Source organism: Cervus canadensis, chromosome 29 (genome assembly GCF_019320065.1).
Source record: "Cervus canadensis isolate Bull #8, Minnesota chromosome 29, ASM1932006v1, whole genome shotgun sequence".
NCBI lineage: Eukaryota > Metazoa > Chordata > Mammalia > Artiodactyla > Cervidae > Cervus > Cervus canadensis.
The window spans coordinates 26,749,032-26,770,863 of record NC_057414.1 but is presented as its reverse complement, the minus strand read 5'-3'; the positions used below and the strand labels follow the sequence as shown (position 1 = coordinate 26,770,863).

Genomic DNA, 21,832 nt, shown 5'->3' with positions numbered 1-21,832 from the left:
CTCTTAAAAAGCAACTGTTCACTTCTGTCCTGTCTTCTCTGGACAGCAGGGTGTGTGCAAATTCATTTAAATACTGTACTGCATTTGCTCTTATCATTGTATAAAAATGAGTGGAAGACGGGAAACAAAATGCTGATAACAGCCATGAGAAGTCGGGGCCTCACAAACACGACGCAACCAAGACAAAGATGCTTCCAAGACAGAGAGGCAGGTTTGAGCCTCTGTCGGGAACTCACTGGGCTGTGGGTTCAATTATGAAGGGAAAGAACAAGATTTGAGAATGACTATGAAATGACAGAATACGTGGTTGAAGACTGCATGTAACAGGCGATCACGTGTCTCAGCCGTGGGCTCAGAACCCTGGGAGCTGGTGCCAGGTGGGAGCGGGGGCTGCCTGTGCCCTGACCCCTTACCACGCAGGCAGTTCAGGGCCAGGTTCTGACTCACGTCGGCTGGAATGCCAGCAATGTCTCCCTTCTGTGTTGTGGTGGCCCAGGTGGGGTGGGGTGGGGAGGGAGGGAGGGGGCCTATAATCTACTTGCTCCCTATGAAGTGTCTCTGCTTGGCCTTCTTTCTCCAACCGACCCATGGTTTTCCAAGGACCACCCACAGCTGCAAAGAAGTCCCTGTTCTGGAGGGAAATATGCCGTGACTCACAGGCTAAGAGGCACCTGGCTCTATCTACAGAAAGTCTGTCTGATGGAACAGGACTGGCTTTTATTCAGGTTAGGGGCACCCCATTCTCAGAGAGCATCCCTTGACATAGCTCTCTGAGTTCTAACTTTATCCCCTTGCAAAAGCCCCTTCCCGCAAACCTTCCTTTCAGACCTGCCTCCTTCCTCTCTCAGCCCAGAGAGGTTTCAGGCAGCTTCTGAAGGGGTGACCAGCAAAGACATGTTTGCTGGCCAGCAATGGGATTATTACCCACAGCCTCCAAAGCAGGAAGCAATTAAACAAAAGTGCAGGGGGCTAGAGCTCTGTTCTGCATCCCCCTGGCCCCTGCCAAGCTCCATCCCTTCAACCTCCAGCTTTGGAAAGGGGTCAATAGTTCTTGGGTTTCTAACAGGGAAAACTTGAGTCATATGCTGGCCCTTTCTACTGCACTCAACCAAGAAGTGTTCCATATTAGCAGCGGGTGTCTTTGAACGCTAGCTGCTTGTCTGAAAATTTTAACTTGCCTCAAATGCTGCCCTTTGCAGTGACGACTCATTCCCTATCATTGTGGTCTTGGCGAAAAGAAATCCTGTCTTCAATAGAGAAACTTTGTGGACTCAAAGTTCAAGTTGTGCTTCTGCTTGTGCCAGTTAAGACAGACCCCATGGAGGGCAAGGACAGAGCGGGGAGGCGGGGAGGTGGAGACAGATTCACACAGTGGACTCTCGACCTGGGGTACCAATTAGGGTACTTCGATTAGAACAGAGAATGACCTCTGGGATCTGAGTGCTTGTTGATCTAGGTGTTCCAGGGTCTGGCCCATTCAGGGAGAAGGAGTGAAGCATGTCAACTCCCAGTGTAGAGATTCTATCCAGAGCAGAGTGGCCTGGGCAGGGCAGGAGAGAGGGGTGTGAGGTGTCTGCTCCTAGAGCCCATCCCTGGGGAAGGGAGGAGGAAAAACTGGGAATTCTCAGCCAAGATGTCTCCCCAAGGGCACAGGTGGCCTCAGGCTGGGATCCCGGCTATCCACAAGCCTCTCTGCTCTCCTTTTTAGGGCCTGGCTGTCTCAGGTCAGAGCATCTGCTCTGCAGCCCTGGGAAGAGAAGTCTGCTGTTTCTTTGTTCTGGAATTCATAAAAGTGTAAAAAAGGATCTCACCTAATGAGGCCCTTGCCGTGGTCAGGGTTATTTCATGAACAGGAGCTGTGTGTGTATGTGAGCTGAGACAGTCTGGGGAGTAGGGGGGGTGGGCAGACGGAGATGAAGAGAGAAGGAGGCCCATGTAAGAATGATCAGGAAGGTCAAGGAGAGAGGTCCCCAATAGGATCAATGTTCAGGGGATGCTGATGAGATCTGAGGTTTCAGAGACGTGTCTGTCATTGGAGACTGGCCACTATGGCTGCCCTAGCTTGAGCTGAGCATTGTCCTCACTCCTTACTCTTAGCTTCTTCCTCAAGCCCAGGAGCAGTGTTGGACGCAAGACTCCAAAGCAGACTGTTCACAGCAGTTTGCCGGAGGGCTGGCAGAGCCATGGTGGGTCTGACTGCTGCCTAGAGGAGAGGTAGGGAGGAGAGAGAGATCCAGAGATCCCATCTGAGGACACAGGCAAGTTGAGCGGGGGTCCTACCCAGAAACCAACAGTCATTTATTGAGCACCTGCTATGTGCCAGGCTCTGCACTGGGCCATGGACGTCCCAGAAGGAGAAAACAGAGATGAGTGGAATAAAGATATGAAATGAAGCAAGATAGATGACTTCAGATTTCAAGGGATCCCAAGGGCTGAGTAAGAGAAATAAAAAAGGAGAAAACCAAATCTCAAGCCTCAGCACACAGTGGTGGAAATTCAGAGCTTTAAAAAGAAAAGAAAACTAAAAGTGGATTCTCACTGCCAGACTGGAAATAAGATAGCGAAGCAGCACCTTCAGGATCTATGAGAAAACGGTGTGGAACGTTGCTCTGAGTTCTGTCAGTCAGGTTCAAAGAGAAGATAAAGTCTGTTTTGGATACATGAGGACTCAATTTACTCCCCTCCCATCAATATAAAAATAACTAGAGGTGCTATTTCAGAAAACAAGGAGGCTGGAGGAAGAAGACAGTGGAAAACCAAACAGAGCTGCAGCCCCACAGGAGGAAGGCAGCTGGAAGGACTGAGGGGTGGGCGTCACCCTGGGGCTCGGGAGACTCTAGGCAGTGGCCAAGTGGTGAGGACAGGATTCCATTCCTTTTCCTGGGGTCAAATCCCAAGAGTAAGTTCCGTGGCTGAATAACATTTCTACCTTGTTATCAACCAATAGACAAGGCCTGGAGAATTCCATGGACTGTATAGTCCCTGGGGTTGCAAGGAGACACAACTGAGTGACTTTCACTTTCACTTTGGGGCTTCCCTGATGGCTCAGTTGGTAAAGAATCCGCCCGCAATGCAGGAGACCCTGGTTCTATTCCTGGGTCGGGAAGATCCCCCGGAGAAGGGAAAGGTTACCCACTCCAATATTCTTGGGCTTTCCTTGTGGCTCAGCTGGTAAAGAATCCGCCCGCAATGCAGGAGACCTGGGTTCGCTCTCTGAGTTGGGAAGATGCCCTGGAGAAGGGAAAGGCTACCCACTCCAGTATTTCTGGCCTGGAGAATTCCACAGACTGTATAGTCCATAGGGTCACAAAGTGTTGGACACAACTGATCGACTTTCACTTCACTACCAACCTATAGTCAGCATGCGGAGGTAACCACAGTTATTTAACAGAATAAAAAATCTTCTAAATCTTGTAAAGATAGCACATAAACTATACTAAATAGTATAACACTATACAGTCTGTAATATATATGTTCTGTATTATATATAACACTATTGACTAAAAATAGATAATATCAAATATAGTTTGATCAAACTAATATAAATTGGAAGGAGAAGAATGTGTGCTCATTCCCTCAACTTCCACAGCAGATCATTCATAAATAAACACATACGTTAAAAATAGGAACTGAGGGAATTTCCTGGTGGTCCAGTGGATAAGACTCCAAGTTTCCACTGTAGGAGGCATGTGTTCAATCCCTGGTCGGGGAACTAAGTTTCCCATGCTGCACAGAGAGGCCAAATAAATAAATTAAATATCTTAAAAAAGAGAGAGACACATATTTTATGACATAAAAAGCAACCACGTGCGTACATATGCTCAGTTATGTGACTCTTTGTGACCTTATGACTGTAGCCCACCAGGCTCCTCTGTCCATGGGATTCTCCAAGCAAGAATAACTGGATTGGGTTGTCATTTTTTCCTCCAGGGGATCTTCCCGACCCAGGGATTGAACCTGTGTCTCCTGCATTGCAGGTGGATTCTTTACCACGGAGCCACCTGGGAAGCCCAATAAATGGCCACAAAATCAGCTAAATCAGAAACTGTTTCTTGGGGTTGACTGGATGGTGAACTAGTGGGTAGAGGTGGGGGAAAGAAGGGAGGCTTTTTAGAATACTATGCAGCAGTAAAAAACAAGACTAGATCGATTTATCTTGACCTGGAAAACTCTCCATTATATAGCCTAGTTTAACAAGGCAAGTTTTTAGGACAGCATTTGAAACATAAATTTCACTGTGTTCAATCAAACACCCAAATCGATAAGACGCAGTCCGTGTCCTCAAGGAACCCCCCTCTGTAGCCCATCTCTGTTCCTCTGCTCTACCCCACCGGCTTCTGCTTCTGGAACATCTCCCTTGCTCAGTAGTTTGCAAGATGCAAATCTCTTTCTATCCTAAGAGAGAGCTGTTTTATGTACACTTCAAGTCACAAATTCAAGTTCTTGACTACAAGTCATAAGTTCAAAGATGGACCTGGATGCAGCCGCCCAGGAGATGAAAGCTTCACACACAAGTAACTGGCCAGGGGGAAGCCAAGTGGGGAAGGGAAATCTGAGAATTACAGAAGCCAAGGTTAAAGGCATCTCACAGAGCTCCCATCCGCGTTTCTCATTCACAGATAAAGAACATACGTGGGGCGTGATGGAAGGTCACTGTATTGAATTAGTGCCCAGAAGAGGGGGAGCTGGGCTTGTTACCAGCCAGAGGCAGGAAAGAAGCCAAGAGATGCTGAAGCTGGAGCAGGGGCCTGATGCCAGGGCCCTGCAGCGGAGCCCATAGGGAGACGGTGGGGGGTGTGGTGTGTAGGGTTGGGGTCCACTTCAGGAGCTGCTCATGGAGCAGGTGGCTTGACTTTGGGGAAGACCAGGGGAAATCAAACAGGATCACACTTCCTTAGTGTCCACAGAAGCTGGAAGGAAGCAGCTTCGATGTGGGCAGGAGGGGACACGTTGGGGAGGGGCTGGGAGCATCCATCGCGTGCCAGATGTACGTGAGGTGCCCTACAGTAGTTCTGGCATTTCATCTGCACACAAGCCCTGCAGGGTAAACGCGGTTGTCCCAGCCCATCAAGACAATGATGGTTAGAAAACCTAAGTCATGTAACTTGCCCCGAATCCTGTAGCCAGCAAATGACAGAGCTGGAATCTGAAGCTGGGCTGCTTTGTCCCAAAGTCCCTGCTCAAGGAATCAGAGGGCATCAATCAATGTGTGGCCACTCACTGCTAGAAGGAGTGTCTTTGCCCAATTGGGATAAACTAACCTTTCTCACTTCCTAAATCCTGTATATGGATTCAGACTGTCTGCCCAATCCATGACACCCAGACACAATGGCTGGACTAGGATTCACTGGCCCAGTAGGACCCTGAAAATTCCCACCTCGGAGGAGAACAGGAGTTGGGGTTCCCTTTCTCCCAGCCACGACCCCTGACATTGCTTCTGAGATGTCTGCCCTGGCAGAGCCTGCTATGTCGGCCGTGGAGGGAGATGCACTGGGATGGAGTATAAGCACAGAATGGAGAAGAGAAGCTGGAAGCCGGGACCCTTGGTTTTTGGTGCTCAGCTCCATACCTGCCCTCCTACAACCGCCAGGGCACCTCATTGCCCTTGCCCCCACCCCCAGATGCTGTTTGGCTCCCCCACATCTCCCTAGGCACCTCCGCCCCCACGGAACCTCTGACTTCAGCAGGAGGCAGGCAGGCAGGCCCATGAGAGTATGTATGTCAGTTAGGGGTTGTCGTTGACACGTGGAGATCATTAACAAGGCTTATTTTTAAATTGTAATTGCAAAATGTAAATGCTCCCCAAACTGATGTGTAATTGCTACCCCCTCCACCCCAGCCCTTCCCCTCTGGTGCCAGCTTTGCAAGGAGAGAATTAGAAAATAAAAAGGGGGTGGATTATGTAAGCAAAATGATTTTAAAAAAAGAGAGCGAGAGAGCTAAGAATTTAAGTGAGACAGCTGGCGGCTCCCTGATTGCCACACTTCCAGCATTAGCTGCAAAAATTGTCCTTGCCGACTGCACCCACCCAAGCAACGGTGTCAACTGTATTGAGTCCCAGAACAGAACAGACTGGCGCTCCCTTGGCAAGATGGTTCAGTGGTCAGTGTGTGTGTGTGGTCCTCTTCAATATACATGACATTTCTAATTACCTGCCTCTCTCCTTCTTCTCTTGCGGGAAACAAGCTTTTGTGAGGAATCTGGCAATGATTACTGCCCCCCAAACAAAGACTGGATCCCAGGTGAAACTAGTAAAGAATCTGCCTGCCAATACAGGAGACTCGAGAGACGTGGATTTGATCCCTGGGTCAGGCAGATCCTCTGGAGAAGGAAATGGCAACCCACCCCACTGTTCTTGCCTGAGAAATCCTATGGACAGAGGAGCCTGGTGGGCCACAGTCCATGGGGTTGCAAAGAGTCTGACATGACTGAGTACTGAGCACATATTGGATCACAAAGACTGGGAAACTAGAAGATCACAGGGGCCCTAACACATCAGGGAAACTTACAAACACCCCAGCAGGGTCCTGTGGATTTGGGGTGGGGGGTGGGTGGAGCCCATCTCACTGTAACAGATCCAGCCCTTATCATGACATACTGGAAAGAGAAAAGACTTGTTTTGGAGAACTGGATTTCTAAACCCCTGCCTATACTGCTACTTAGGTCTGTGAGATCATCAGGTTACTTAAGGGGATTTAAAAAACCCTATCTGATAAGAGGATTAAGTGAGATTCTCTGCTTTATACTCTCTAAGGAACTAGTTCTCATAGTTCATCACACACATCTTGGATGCAGTTTCCTCTGTGTTCATCAGAAATACTGGGGGCAGGGTGCAGATTCTCAGTCTAAACCTAGACTCACAATTCGGGATCTCTGGTGTGAGGTCCAGGAACTGAGTTTCTCACAAACACCCCTGGAGACAAGGCTTGCTTCAGAGGGCTGGACAAGTATTACCGTCATGGGAATGAGCAACAGCCCATCCCTCCATAGCAACAAGAGTTTATTATTGTTCATGGAATATGAAGAGGAAAATAGAGGTACACAGGGACAAGGCCTAGCTCTCGTCCCATCCTCCAGGAGCCAAGGAGAAACAATACAGGGTTCTGTGTTCTGAGGTCATGTGCAATAAGTGTCAGCTAACGTTATGGGCCGGTTCTCAAGGTTTTCAGAAGAAAAGACAATCTGCCTGGAGGGTTTGCTAAGTATCAGTCACTCAGTTGTGTCTGATTCTTTGCGAGTCCATGGTCGGTAGCCCTTCAGGCTCCTCCATCCACGGGATGGATTCTCCAAGCAAGAATACTGGAGTGATCTTCCCAACCCAGGATCAAACCTGGGTGTCCTGCATTGCAGGTGGATTCTTTACCATCTGAGTCACCAGGGAAGCCTGGAGGGTTTAACCACGTGTTAAAGGATGGAGAACGTTCTTACTGTTCGGTGATCCCGGCGGCCTCTAGGATGGCCCTTAGGGCACACAGCCCTCTCCTCACTTCCAGCTGGGCCAGCAATCCTTCCTGTTGACCAGAACCAGCGCACCTGTGAGAAAGGGCAGAGCAGCACTCAGAAGGGAAGGCTAGAGGTGCAGGGATAAAGGGGGACCCCGCTCTGTGCCCCCTCCTCCCAGGCTGGTGGTGAAGGATACATTCTGTGTGCTCTGCAGACCTCCTACTACATGATCATTCAAGCCCCTCTCCTCGTTGGGTGTTCAGACCCACCAAGCCACGTTAGAGCCTAGCCCTTGTCTCGGCGGGAAATGGCCTGTGGTTGCCCATCTGGTCTCTTGGCACCAGACAGCCCCTCTGCCCCAAGTGTGGTCAGATCACTGAGTGATTTGTGAAGCCTGGGGAACCACAGCCAGCTTCTTGCTTTAAACTGTAGGGAACTCAGAGAAAGAGTGGCAGGTGCCACCTGCTCAGATGAGTGGAGGAGTTTCAGATGCTTTCCCAGCGGACAGGTTTCATCTGGGGGTCTGAACACTGATGGGTGGGGGGAGGGCACTGGTGGGCAGCAGGAAGGAAGAAGCAGGAGGGCAAAGGACCAAAAGCAGCGATGAACAGCCTTGACCTAAAGGGGGCTTCAGCTGCATGACTTATCTATTTGTTATTAGATTCATTGTTGTTCAGTCACTCAGTCGTGTCCAACTCTTTGCGACCCCATGGACTGCAGCATGGCAGACTTCCCTGTCCTTCACCATCTCCTGCAGTTTGCTCAAACTCATGTCCATTGAATTGGTGATGCCATCCAACCATTTCATCCTGTGCTGCCCCCTTCTCCTTCTGCCCTCAATCTTTCCCAGCATCAGGGTCTTTTCCATGTGATCCTATGGACTGTAGCCCACCAGGCTTCTCTGTCCATGGAATTCTCCAGGCAAGGATGCTGGAGTGGGTTGCCATGCCCTTCTCTAGGGGATCTTCCCAACCCAGGGATCGAACCTGGGTCTCCTGCATTGTGAAAGGACTCTTTACCATCTGAGCCACCAGGGAAGACCATTAGATTCAGTTCAGTTCAGTCGCTCAGTCATGTCCGACACTTTGCGACCCCATGGACTGCAGCAGGCCAGGCTTCTCTGTCTATCACTAACTCCCAGAGCTTGCTCAGACTTATGTCCATTGAGTTGGTGATGCCATCCAACGATCTCATCCTCTGTTGGCCCCCTCTCTCTCTGCCTTCAATCTTTCCCAGCATCAGGGTCTTTTCCAATGAGTCAGTTCTTCGCATCAGGTGGCCAAAGTATTGGAGTTTCAGCTTCAGCATCAGTCCTTCCAATGAATATTTAGGACTGATCTCCTTTAGGATGGACTGATTGGATCTCCTTTCAGTCCAAGGGACTCTCAAGAGTCTTCAACACCACAGTTCAAAAGCAATTCTTCGGCACTCAGCTTTCTTTATAGTCCAACTCTCACATCTGTACATGACTACTGGAAAAACCATAGCTTTGACTAGATGAACCTTTGTTGGCAAAGTAATGTCTCTGTTTTTTAATATGCTGTCTACGTTGGTCATAGCTTTTCTTCCAAGGAGCAAGTGTCTTTTGATTTCATGGCTGCAGTCACCATCTGCAGTGATTTTGGAGCCCAAGAAAATAAAATCTGTCACTGTTTCCATTGTTTCCCCATCTATTTGCCATGAAGTGATGGGACCGGATGCCATGATCTTAGTGTTTTTGAATGTTGAGTTTTAAGCCAGCTTTTTCACTCTCCTCTTTTACTTTCATCAAGAGGCTCTTTAGTTCGTCTTAAGATTCTGCCATATGGGTGGTGTCATCTGCGTATCTGAGGTTATTGATATGTCTCCTGGCAGTCTTGACTCCAGCTTGTGCTTCATCCAGATTAGCAATTGGCATGATGCAGTCTGCATATAAGTTAAACAAGCAGGGTGACAATATACAGCCTTGACATACTCCTTTCCCAATTTGGAACCAGTCTGTTTTTCCATGTCTGGTTCTAACTGTGATTTTTTGACCTGCATACAGATTTCTCAGGAGGCAGGTAAGATGGTCTGGTATTCCCATTTCTTTAAGAATTCTCTAGTTTGTTGTGATCCACTCATTTAAAGACTTAGGCATAGTCAATAAAGCAGAAGTAAATATTTTTCTGGAACTCTCTTGCTTTTTCTGTGATCCAACGGATACTGGCAAATTGATCTCTGGTTCCTCTGCCTTTTCTAAATAATTAGACTAAAGTGGATTAATTTTGTTTCTCAACATTTGAAATGGACCCAAATGTCCAAAAATGAGTTTGGTGGTCAGCACTGGTATAAGGCCTGGCCTGACAGTTCCCAAACACATCAATTTCTCCTTGTGGATTGAGTTGCTCATTTGACTCCAAATGAGGCTGTGCTTGGGGCAAGGATGACAGGGGGTCGTGGGATGGGGGTGTTTGGGAGGGGGCGCTGCTATACCTGAGTTTTGTTTTCAGGGAAGCCTCAGGGACCACCTCTGGCCAAGAGCCCTAGCCCTGCAACCAGAGGTAAGTGTGTCTTTAACATTGATAATTCCTTCCCAGTTAACACCACCTTAGTCTCCCTGTAAAAACACATTTGCACCTCAGTAAAGAATGTAATTAACTAGTGACATGACAACAGGAGGAGCTAAACAGTGGCCGGGCTGGGAGCTGCAGTTGGAAATGAAAATTCAGACATTTGCCTGAACAAGACTTCAGCACTTTCTTCCTGGGAGGTGTGTGTGTGTGTGTGTGTGTGTGTGTGTGTGTGTGTGTGTGTGCGCACACACGCTCGCATTGCTGGGAGGTGAGGATGGCAGAAGCGCAGCATCCTGGGTCCTGAGGGTGCATGGATTCCAGCTGCAGGCCAAGGAAGCTGGGGAGCTGGGAGCTAGGATGAGCTGAGAAGAGCTCCAAGAACAGGCAGGGAGGTCAATGAATTTCCATGAGCAAAATCTGGGTTGAACCAACCCTCTTCCCCACCCTGGACTCAGATTTCTCCGGAGAAGAGATGGTGTATATGAGACATTCAAAGCAGCAGGAGGCTCAGGCCCCCTGGCCACTGCCCAGAGAGGATGCCGTGAGCACCAAGGTACTCCCACCCCAGCCCACTTCTCCACTGGCCTTGACTGTGACTTCTGTGAGTGACTCCCAGTTCTCTGCCCCCACCTTCAGGCAACAAACCTGGGGGACAAGCCTACTTCCTCCCTCCCTAAGCCCCATCTCATGTTCCCCTCCTCTCACTTCCCCATTTCCCACCCCTTTCCAGTTCAGACGGAAGATGGTCTCCAGCCTTTCCACTCTCAGGGACATTCCTAGAAAGGGCCCTCCTTCCTGGTCATGCAGGCCAAGTCCCTCCAGCTCGTGAGCCACCTCCAGGCTACGCTTCCCAGGCAGCCAGTCGCATCCTGCATCCATCCAGACCCTGCCCAGGATGGGTGCACAGCTGTGTCACCTCCCACTCCACAATCCTCAGTGACTCTCTGCTCACAGGCACCAAAGGTGTTCAGCCTGGCTGGGAACCACTCTGCCTTCTGGGCTCAGCTTCTGCCCTTTGCCCGCAGACTGTCTACCCTCCATCCACTCACAACAGCTTCCACTCCCCAATCTGCCCCACAACCGCCCACTCTTCTCAATGCCCCAGTTCTACATTTCTACCTGAAAAGACCCTCACCATTCTTCATTGTTCAACGTGAACATTCTGGCTTTTTCCCCTAGAGCCAGCCGTCATTGTATCTCCTCTGTGTTTCCTAGGAACATGCTGCTTGTCATCTTCTGAAAGTTCTCACCACATTCCGTATCATGCTCTAGTTATCTTACATGTCTCTCATCTCTTTCCAAACTGGAGGCTCCTCATAGGCAGAGACCCTGTCTTACATCCACGTAGTTGTTCAGTTTACAAAGTACTTTCATATGTAATATCTTCTTTAACTCTTAAAACAATCTTTAGAGGGCAATATTTCAATATAATGGCTTCCCACATGGGGCAGTGGTAAAGAATCCACCTGCCAACGCAGGAACTCACATTGGATTCCTTGGTCAGGAAGATCCCCTGGAGAAAGAAATGTTAACCCACTCCAGTATTTCTTGCCTGGAAAATCCCATGGACAGATGAGCCTGGCGGGTTCTAGTCCATGGACTTGCAAAGAGTCAGACACAACTGAGTGACTGAGCATGCATGCATTTCAATATAATAACAATTTTTGTTACCTTTACAAAATAATATATGTTTACTGCACAAAATAGACAAAGAAGACAGAATTTTTTTTTTTTTTTGGGTGAGTCACAGCTTGTGGGATCTAGTTACCTAGCCAGGGATTGTAGCCAGGTGCTGGCAGTGAAAGTACTAACTCCTAACCTCTGGACCTCCAGGGAACTCCCAGAAATTTTAAAGTGAGTTGTGATCCTATCATACAAAGATAACCACAGTTAATATGAAGGGTAAAACCTTTCTTTCTTCAAAACAGCATCATACATATTGTTTGTTCCGGAAGCAGTTGTTTATATTTAGCAGCATACAATAAACACCTTTGCATATGATCTTAGTGACTGTGTGGTATTCCATTTACAGGTGTACTACAATTACCCAACCAATTGTCTATCATTTCCAGTTTTTGCTACTATAAACAAATAATACCCATTCCTTTTTTAATAATGTGGACCATTTTTTAAAGCCTCCACTGAATTTGTTACAATATTGTTCCTGTTTTATATATATATATACATTTTTTGGCCATGAGGCCTGTGGGATCTCAGCTCTGCGACCCAGGGATCAAACTCACAACCCCTGCATTGGAAGGTGTCGTCTTAACCACTGAACCGCCAGGGAAGTCCCATAAAGCCCATTCTTATGACTGAGTTTTGCTCCAGACTTGATTATTGTCTTAGGAGAAGTTTATAGATGTGGAGTTGCCAGATCTAAGGGCATATTCATTTGAAAGACTATCAACTAATAACTTGCAGAAGGTCACACATATTTACATCACATCTGCAATTTATACGAGATGCCTTTTTGCCTGTTGGGTAGTTGATCTCATCTTATCAAGGTGGATATCGAGGCTGAGGAAAGTCGAACATCAGACTTGCCTAAGAAGACAAGCCGGCAAACAGCATGTCTTCTAGCTCCAGATATTTCGCTCTTCCAGCCTCCCCATTTCTCTTTGTTCCTACATTTCTTCCCAGCACAGAGGGAAAGCCTGCAGCGCAAGTGCTAAGTAAACGCTGGGCGTCCTGAAGGACGAGGCAAGGTGATGTGTCCTGAGTAGTGGGGTGGGCCATTCCTGGGGGCTCAGCTCATGTCAGCCTCCCCTGCCTCGTGTCCCAGGGGTCTGAGACCTATTTTGGCAGAGGACAGCTCTGTTCTTAGGTAGACTTTTAACTATTGCCTCCTCCCTTCTTCTGGGCAGATGCAAACTGCTTCAGTGTAGATGCCACGTATTGAGAACCTACCATGTGCTGGGGCCTGAGCTTGCAAAGATGAAGCATGCACACCCACACCGAAGCCCTCCATATCTCAGAGGGCATAGCTTGTCGAGCGTGGACGCTGCTGCTGCTGCTGGCTGCTGGCCCCACGGCCCCTCCTCTGCAAAGCCCTCATTGCCAGGGGCAGAGGACAGGGCCGGAGTCAGGGCTGCAGAAGGAGGCTGACCTGCCTGCCCAAGGTGTCCGGCAGCCCCTCCTCTTAATTGCAATCCTTTCTGGCCCCTCAGGGCCAGAGCTCCCTCTCTGCATCTCGCTGCAGTGCTTGCTTGTCTGTCTTTCTGCTCCAGCTGTACCTCTGCCCCTGCCCTCACCCCTAACACAGTACCGAGGAGTGGACCCCTCAGAGGGGACTCACACCAGTTTAGGAAAGAGATGCCAACCCTGCCCCACTCAGGGACTAATAAATACACAGCCGAGAGGGGAAGGACGGTCCCCAGTGATGCCTGTGTGTCCCACACAGGGCACTGCTTCAGGGCTACAATACACACAGATTTCCCCTTTCCCAGAACTGGCAACTGCCTGGTTCTCACCAGCCTGGAGAAAGCTTCAAGGCAGAAGGAGAGCCTGTCATCTTTTTCTGTCACTGCCATCTCTTCCTCTGAGCATAACAGGGCAACTCACAGGGCAGAAAGGCCCGAGGAGAATGAAAGACAGTCTGGGCCAGGGGGCAAGGAGACTGCCCACGGTCACGGCCATCCTCCCCCATGCTTATACACACCTTGCCCCGAGGGGGGTCCCGCGTGTGCCTTTTTAGCTCTTTCCAGAGAAAACCCACTCCCCTTTGTTTTGTCACCGTACAAATTCCGCCTCTAGAGGCTTGCAGGCAGTCTGCAATACCGCTGCCCTGACCCCGGGGCTGGGCTGGGGTCCGCTTAACGGGCAGCTGGATAGGCACGGACGGGCAGCTGGATAGGAGGTGGACAGAGAGACAGACAGACAGATGGGGAGACATGGGCCCATGTGACCCACTGGCCCAGATACTTAAGGGACAGGAGGAACCAGGACCTTCATCTTGAAAAAAGTCCCTCTGTCCCCACAAGTTCCCCCAAGGAAAGCAGTGGCCCTACCCCGGATTTTTAGCTCTGGTCAGGCCCCTCCCTGCCTCCCTGAGGCATTTAACCAGGGTGCCCTCTGACCTCTGATGGATGGCAGGCTTCCCTGGAGAGCACCTTTGCCTGTTCAGTGGGTCTGATTTACACTTTGCAGATGAACAGGGCAGCGCTGAGGATCGAGCCTCTGGAATTCTGGCCAGACACCCAAACCAAAGGCCTGCCCTCTGTCCACTTTAGCGAGCTGCCCCAGCCTGGTATCTGTCCCATGAGCAGAAACACTGGAGTCTTTGTCCTCATTGGCCCAAGAGCCTTGAGAGAATCCATTCTGTCTGGAGACCCTCCCAGGGCCTGTTTTTGCATAGTGCAGCCTTATGATTTGCTTACTAGGACCCTCGGGCATTTCCCCAAAGATAGAGGTTCCTCCCACCTTGCCGCTGGGGTGGGTGGTTCCAGCTCTGCCAGGAGCTTGCTCTGCGATGTGGCACAAAACCCTCCACCTCTGAATTCCAGTTCATCCCCATCCCCATCACTCTTCATCACTGCTGTCTGCATGCAAGAGGTGGGACCTGACACCGTGACCCCGTTCTCACATGACCCCATTCTCTGACTGCTCTTGAGCAGCTATCGAACTCAAACATCCCAGCAGAAGACTCAAGAGTTCACCAGAGCTGTGAGGACCATCTCAAAGAGACCGGACTCCAATCCTTTAGGAAGAGAGGGCCTCCTTGGAGGCTAAAATAGTTTACAGGCTTGTTTATACTGCTTCTCCCCTACCCAGAAGCCTGCAATGACTTGCCAAGGTCTATGAAGACACAATTCAAATCTCATAGCCTCTTTTCTTGTCTTTCATCATCAACCCCAACCTACTTATCTTACTTAATCCCTTGGTTTTTCAAGCCTGAGCCTTTGCTCCAGCCATACTAGCCTGCCCTATCTCCCAACTGAGCACATGCCATGTCTGGGCCCTCTTCCCCCCTTTCTCAGCCCACCAGGGCTGCCTGGAGGGCCTGGTGGCCCTCCTTCCTCTGCGACACCCAGGTCCTAGCCAACCCTCAAGTCTTCCCTTTCTCTGAATTTCTGCAGCTGAGTGAAGTCAAATTCTTGCTCCTCTATCCTATGATTGGCCCTGAATCTTACTTTATTTTGGCCCTTATTTTGTGAACTTCTGCTTTCCATGTTTGTTTAAATCTCAGTGGCATCATAGATGTTTGAGGACAAGACTGTGTCTTTGGGACTTGCCTGGTGGTCCAGTGGTTATGACTCTGAGCTCCAGGGGGCCCAGGTTCAGCCCCTGGCCAGGGAGTTAGATCTCACATGCTGCAACAAAGACTGAAGATCCTGAGTGCCATGACTAAGACCCAGTGCAGTAAAAGAAATAAATATTAAAAAAAGAAAAAAGAGAGAGAGAGGCTAGAGTCTTCCATGTCTCTTATGTCTCCCATGTATAACTAGGTTAGTGGTGTGCCTATGTAGATCATCAACAGGATCATTCTTATCATAGGAAGGGCAATCACTACTGGAAAATGCTTAATCAGATTAGTGCTTAACCAGTTCAGCTAGACTTTGCCTGTTTAGTCATTATTACTCATTGTCAAAGGCATCACAATTCTCTATGCCTCGGTGTGTCTCTGAATTGAAAGATTTGAAGAAAACAGTGGGTTGTTTCACATGCTCCTTACACATGTCTCTTAATATTAATAAGTTGATGGGGGAGACATAGTACAGTGGGAAAAACTGAATTCAGATCCTAGATCTCCCTTTTCCTAGTTGTGTGTGGTATGCTCAGTCATTTCAGTTGTGTCCAAGTCTTTGCAACCACATGGACCATAGCTTGCCAGGCTCCTCTGTCCATGGGATTTTCCCAGTAAGAGTATTGGAGTGGGTTGCTGTTTCCTCTTCCAGGGGATCTTCCTGACCCAGGGATCGAACCCACGTCTCCTGCATTGCAGGCTGATTCTTTACCCCTGAACCACTGGGGAAGCCCCTTTCCTAGCTCTGTGATCACCAAACTCAACAACAAGGTGTTCACTGGGACTGAACTGAGTGGTTTTACATTAGACATAAGATGTGCTCAGTGGATAATAAAGGACTCAGCCTTGACATAGACAAAGCCTGTAATAAATGGTGACTATCGTTGTTAAGACAATGACAGTAGGGTGGTTTGTTTAGATCTTGTTTGGCAAAATCACACTCATCCTTCAAGATTCAGCTCTGTGAAGTTATCTCTCAATGCTCCTCTACCCCCTACAAGACAAGTCATTCCCTCCTTCCCGCTCCCCTGATAACTGGGACTGTTTCTCCTATAAGATAAAGCCCAAAGTTCTTAGCTATGAACTCCAGGCTGAATCTCACCAAATTATTATTATGTGTCACTAGAGGGGTCCCTCTCATTCAACTCTGAGCTGAACAAGGACATCCTCACCTTTTATGTTTCCAGCTCTGGCCTAGCATCAGGCTCAATGTGTGTTTGTTAAATGAGGGGATGAACAGATGAGCAGGAAGGCCAAGAGCAGTCAAGAGACCCGGGCAGAATTTGACCAGACACAAAGGTGAGCCTGGTGATAGGGAATCCAGCATGGAAAGCAAGTGTCCCTTTATTTTATTTTTTTAAGATTTTTTTTTTTGATGTGGACCATTTCTAAAGTTTATTTTTAAATTTTAATTGGAGGATAATTGTTTTACAATATTGTGTTGGTTTCTGCAATAGAAAATCATAATTGAAGGGGGCTTTCCTGGTGGCTCAGAAGGTAAAGAATCTGCCTGCAATGCAGGAGACCATAACTGAAAGAGACACATGTGCCCCAGTGTTCACTGCAGCATATTTACAATAGCTAGGACATGGAAGCAACCTAGATGTCCGTCGACAGATGAATGGATACAGAAACTGTGGTACATATGTACAATGGAATATCACTCAGCTATAAAAAAGAAGGCATTTGAGTCAGTCCTAACGAGGTGGATGAATCTAGAGCCTATGGTACAGAGTGAAGTAAGTCAGATGGAGAGACACAAATATTGCATATTAATGCATGTGTATGGAATCTGGAAAGATGGTGCTGATGCAGACCATTTTTAGTCTTCGTTGAACTTGTTACAACAGTGCTTCTGTTTCATGTTTTGGTTTTTTGGCCATGAGACATGTGGGATCTTGGTTTCCTGACCAAGGATTGAACCCACACCCTCTGCATTGGAAGGCAAAGTCTTAACCACTAGGCCACCAGGGAAGTCCCTAGAAAGTGGCCCTTTAAACTCACCTAAGATCAGCCCCAACTTTAAAGAAGTTGCTCAACTTTTCCAACAGGATTAACCTTCTTGGGGAAGCCAGCAGCTCCCTCACAAGCCCTTTGACCATCTCTGCAAACTCTTCCTGTCTGCAGCCTCCTTTTCCTCAGCTGGGCTCCATCCTTCTCCTGCTGCTCCCCACTATTCCTCTCCCCAGTGGTCAGACCTCCAGCCTTGAAGCCGCTGTTCCCTCACACCCCGCCCCCTCCCCCAAGCCTGCCGAATGACCCTGGGTTCTAGGACTGCCTTCCCAATCCAGGAATGGGAAAAGGTCAGTGTGTCCTGACACAAGCTAACCACTGTCTTTTGCCCCCAGGCAAAGCAAGCTGCATTTTCCTCCTCTCCATCACCTCTGCCACATCTGGCTCAGCAACAGCCTCCTAATCAGTTTTCCTAAGGCCTACTCCCTCCTCCCCATTTGAATGCAGATATCCAAAGAATAGCAAGGAGAAATAAGAAAGACTTCCTCAGTGATAGATGCAAAGAAATAGAGGGAAACAATAGACTGGGAAAGACTAGAGATCTCATCAAGAAAATTAGATGTACAAAGGGAATATCTCATGCAAAGACTGGGCATAATAAAGGACAGAAACAGTATGGACCTAACAGAAGCAGAAGATATTAAGACAAGGTGGCAAGAATACACAGAACTATGCAAAAAAGATCTTCATGACCCATATAACCACGATGGTGTGATCACTCACCTAGAGTCAGACATCCTAGAATGTGAAGTCAAGTGGGCATTAGGAAGCATCACTATGAACAAACCTAGTGGAGGTGATGGAATTCCAGTTGAACTATTTAAAATCCTAAAAGCTGATGCTGTGAAAGTGTTGCACTCAATATGTCAGCAAATTTGGAAAACTCAGCAGTGGCCACAGGACTGGAAAAGGTCAGTTTTCATTCCAATCCAAAAGAAAGGCAATGCCAAAGAATGTTCAAACTACTGCACAATTGCACTCATCTCTCATGCTAGCAAAGTAATGCTCAAAATTCTCCAAACCAGGTTTCAACAGTATGTGAACCATGAAATTCCAGATGCTCAAGCTGGATTTAGAAAAGACAGAGGAACCAGAGATCAAATTGCCAACATCCAGTGGATCATTGAAAAAACAACAGAGTTCCAGAAAAACATCAACTTCTGCTTTATTGATTATGCCAAAGCCTTTGACTGTGAAGATCACAACAAACTGTGGAAAATTCTTAAGAGATGGGAATACCAGAACACCTTACCTGGCTCCTGAGAAATCTGTATGCAGGTCAAGAAGCAATAGTTAGAACTGAACATGGAACAATGGACTGGTTCCAGATTGGAAAAGGAGTACATCAAGGCTGTGTATTGTCATGCTGCTTATTTAACTTACATGCAGAGTACCTCATGTAAAATGCTGGACTGGATGAAGCACAAGCTGGAATCAAGATTGCCGGGAGAAATCTCAATAACCTCAGATATGCAGATGACACCACCTTTATGGCAGAAAATAAAGAGGAACTAAAGTGCCTCTTGATAAGTGAAAGAGAAGAGTGAAAATGCTGGCTTAAAACTCAACATTCAAAAAATGAAGATCATGGCATCTGGTCCCATCACTTCATGGCAAATAGGGAAACAATGGAAACAGTGACAGACTGTTTTCTTGGGCTCCAAAATCATGGCAGATAGTAACTGCAGCTATGAAATTAAAAGACGCTTGCTCCTTGGAAGAAAAGCCATGACCAACCTAGACAGCATATTAAAAAGCAGAGACATTACTTTGCCAACAAAGGTCCATCTGGTCAAATCTATGGTTTTTCCAGTAGTCATGTATGAATGTGAGAGTTGGACTATAAAGAAAGCTGAGCACCGAAGAATTGATGCTTTTTGAACTGTGGTGTTGGAAAAGACTCTTGAGAGTCTCTTGGACTGCAAGGAGATCCAATCAGTCCATCCTAAAGGAGATCAGTCCTGAATATTCATTGGAAGGACTGATGCTGAAGCTTAAAATGCCAATACTTTGGCCACCTAATGCAAAGAACTGACTCATTGGAAAAGACCTTGATGCTGGGAAAGATTGAAAACAGGAGGAGAAGGGGTCAATAGAGGATGAGATGATTGGATGGCATCACCAACTAGATGGACATGAGTCTGAGCAATCTCCAAGGGTTGGTGATGGACAGGGAAGAAAGGAGTGCTGCAGCCCAAGGGGTCTCAAAGAGTTGGACACGACTAAGTGACTGAACTGAATTGAACTAACCCCCTCCTCCACTTGGCCGCCACAGGATATTTCTAGCAGCTTAGAGCACCTTGTACACAATTCTCTTAGTGCTTATCCTGCAAAATTGTGATTCTCTCTTTGCCTACCCCACTAGATCATATCATCCTAAACTGAATGTGTTTAGAGCCTAATGTGTGTTTTGTTCATATTAGGTGTTCAATAAATTTTGGTGGAATAAAGAAGTAAATAAATATATCTATTCAGCAGAGGGGCTTTCCCAGGTGTTGCAGTGGTAAAGAACCCACCTGACAATGCAAGAGATGCAAATCCCTCGGGTTCAATTCCTGGGTCAAGAAGATCCCCTGGAGTAGGAAATGGCAACCCACTCCAGTGTTCTTGCCTGGGAAATCCCATGGAGAGAGGAGCCTGGTGGGCCACAGTCCATGCAGTCACAGAGTCGGACAAGACTGAGCGGGCACACACACATATTCAGCAGAGGATATGTAGAATGTATGGCACACAACATGCTATGTCCCTTAGAAAGAACTACATCGCCCAGTTTATGACTTAATCCTTGCAACAACCCTGTAAAGGAGGTATTATTAGTCCCTATCCTTGAAAGAGGGAACTGAGGTTAGAACAGTGACTTGCATAGTCACAAAGCTGGTTAAGGGGCGAAGGGAAAGGGCAGAGTCCAAGGCTGGCCTCCTCTGCCCCCCTGCCCACCTGTCCCCCTCCCTGCCCAGCCAGGGAGAGGATGCACAGAGGATGAGCTGCTGCTGCTCTGCCTCACTTGGGAAATAAACAAGAAGAATTCTTCTTCTCATCATTTGGTGAGTCGGTGACATTTCGTTTGACAAAGAATCTAGGAAAAGCCTCTCCTGGGACCAGTTTTGGGACTAGGCTGTGATAATATTGCTTTATTGAAAAAGGATGCAAGGAACTGAGCTCCGGATGGCCTTTTACTTGGAATAATTTATGCAGGAAATGAGAAATAATTTTTTTTAAGAAGAAACACACATTGATCTACACATGGTCACAAAGATAGAAGTGATGGCAACACACACACACACACACATGAATAATCCCAGAGACACAGACATGCAAAGGCATAAATTGCAGTTCTCTGTCACGACCGTGGCCACACACCCTGTAAAACACCAAAAGATTGCAAGTGTGGTCAATTCAGAGCCCTGTGGACACACCCACTTGCAAAACAGTCTGATGGCTGTGACTTCCCCTCCGTGCCTTCCAGGGGAAATTGCGATTTTCCCCACACATGTAAATTTCAGTCATTAAGGGACACACAGGAAGCTTGACATTGAAGAAATTAATCTCTCCGTGCCTCCGTGCCCTTCCCAGGGCCCTGTTCCCTCCTGTGATGATCACACAGCGTCTGGAGAGGCTGCCGATCAGATGACCTGCGCCCCAGGCACCAAGTCCCCACTCGATTCACACCGCCTGCGTCTCCAAGGCTTCGGTCATAACCAGTGCCTGGAGGACCACAAAGGAACCAGGAAAAGGCTAAGAAATGAAATGTCTGTAAAATTCTCATTCAGATGCCTCTCAGAAATGAATCTCAGATATGGAAGGGATGGGAAAGGAGTTTTATTTAAAGCATCTCCCTCCCTAGACTGCTTGGGAAGGGCTGGCATTTGAAAGGAAAGCTGAAAGTCAAGAATTCCCCTCCATTCATGGTGATTTTGACCTGGGCTGAGAGCAGCACCCAGGGTCCCTGTTCTTGTGGAATCAGCAACTGAGGAATTCAGAGAGTCCAGGAACTGCACCAGAAATCAGGACACTTGGCTTCTGTCCATCATCCTCCTGGTTGAGCTCGGGATGTGACCCTGGGTACATCACCACCTGGTCCTCCGTTTCTCCATCTATAAAGTAAGAAGTTTAGGACTGGGGACATCCCTGGTGATCCAGTGGTTAAGAATCTGCCTGCCAATGCAGGGGACATGGGTTCGATCCCTGGTCTGGGAAGATTCCATGTGCTGTGGGGCAACTCAGCCTGTGTGCCACAACTACTGAAACCTGCGTGCCCTAGAGCTCATGGTCTACAAAAATGAGGAGCCCAAGTACAACAACTGGAGAGTAGCCCCTGCTCGCCACAACTAGGGAAAGCCCCAGCCCAGCAATGAAGACCCAGCACAGCCAAAAGTAAAGAAAGAAAGATAGGACTGGGTGGTCACTTCCGTGCGGTCCCATCAGGTGAGCTGTGGTTCTGTCCTCTGCATGTGTGCTCAGCCGTGTCCAACTCTTTGCAGTCCCATGGACTACCACCTGCTAGGCTCCTCTGTCCATGGGGTTTCCAAGAACACTGGCGTGCGTTGCCATTTGCTCTTCCAGGGCATCTTCCCCACCCAGGGATAGAACCTGAGTG

General features: G+C 48.2%; 1 protein-coding gene across 2 annotated transcripts in view; it reads right to left on the bottom strand.

Moving 5' to 3' along the window:
* Positions 1-21,832, bottom strand: part of PKNOX2 (PBX/knotted 1 homeobox 2) — a 289,557-nt gene that overhangs the window by 95,659 nt on the left and 172,066 nt on the right. Inside the window, exon 3 of one of the 2 annotated variants that reach the window (XM_043451879.1) lies at positions 7,429-7,533. The exons of the other annotated variant lie outside the window; for it this stretch is intronic. The gene's annotated coding sequence lies outside the window, so the exon portion shown is untranslated. The remainder of the gene's footprint in view (positions 1-7,428; positions 7,534-21,832) is intronic. 2 annotated transcript variants of the gene reach the window in all.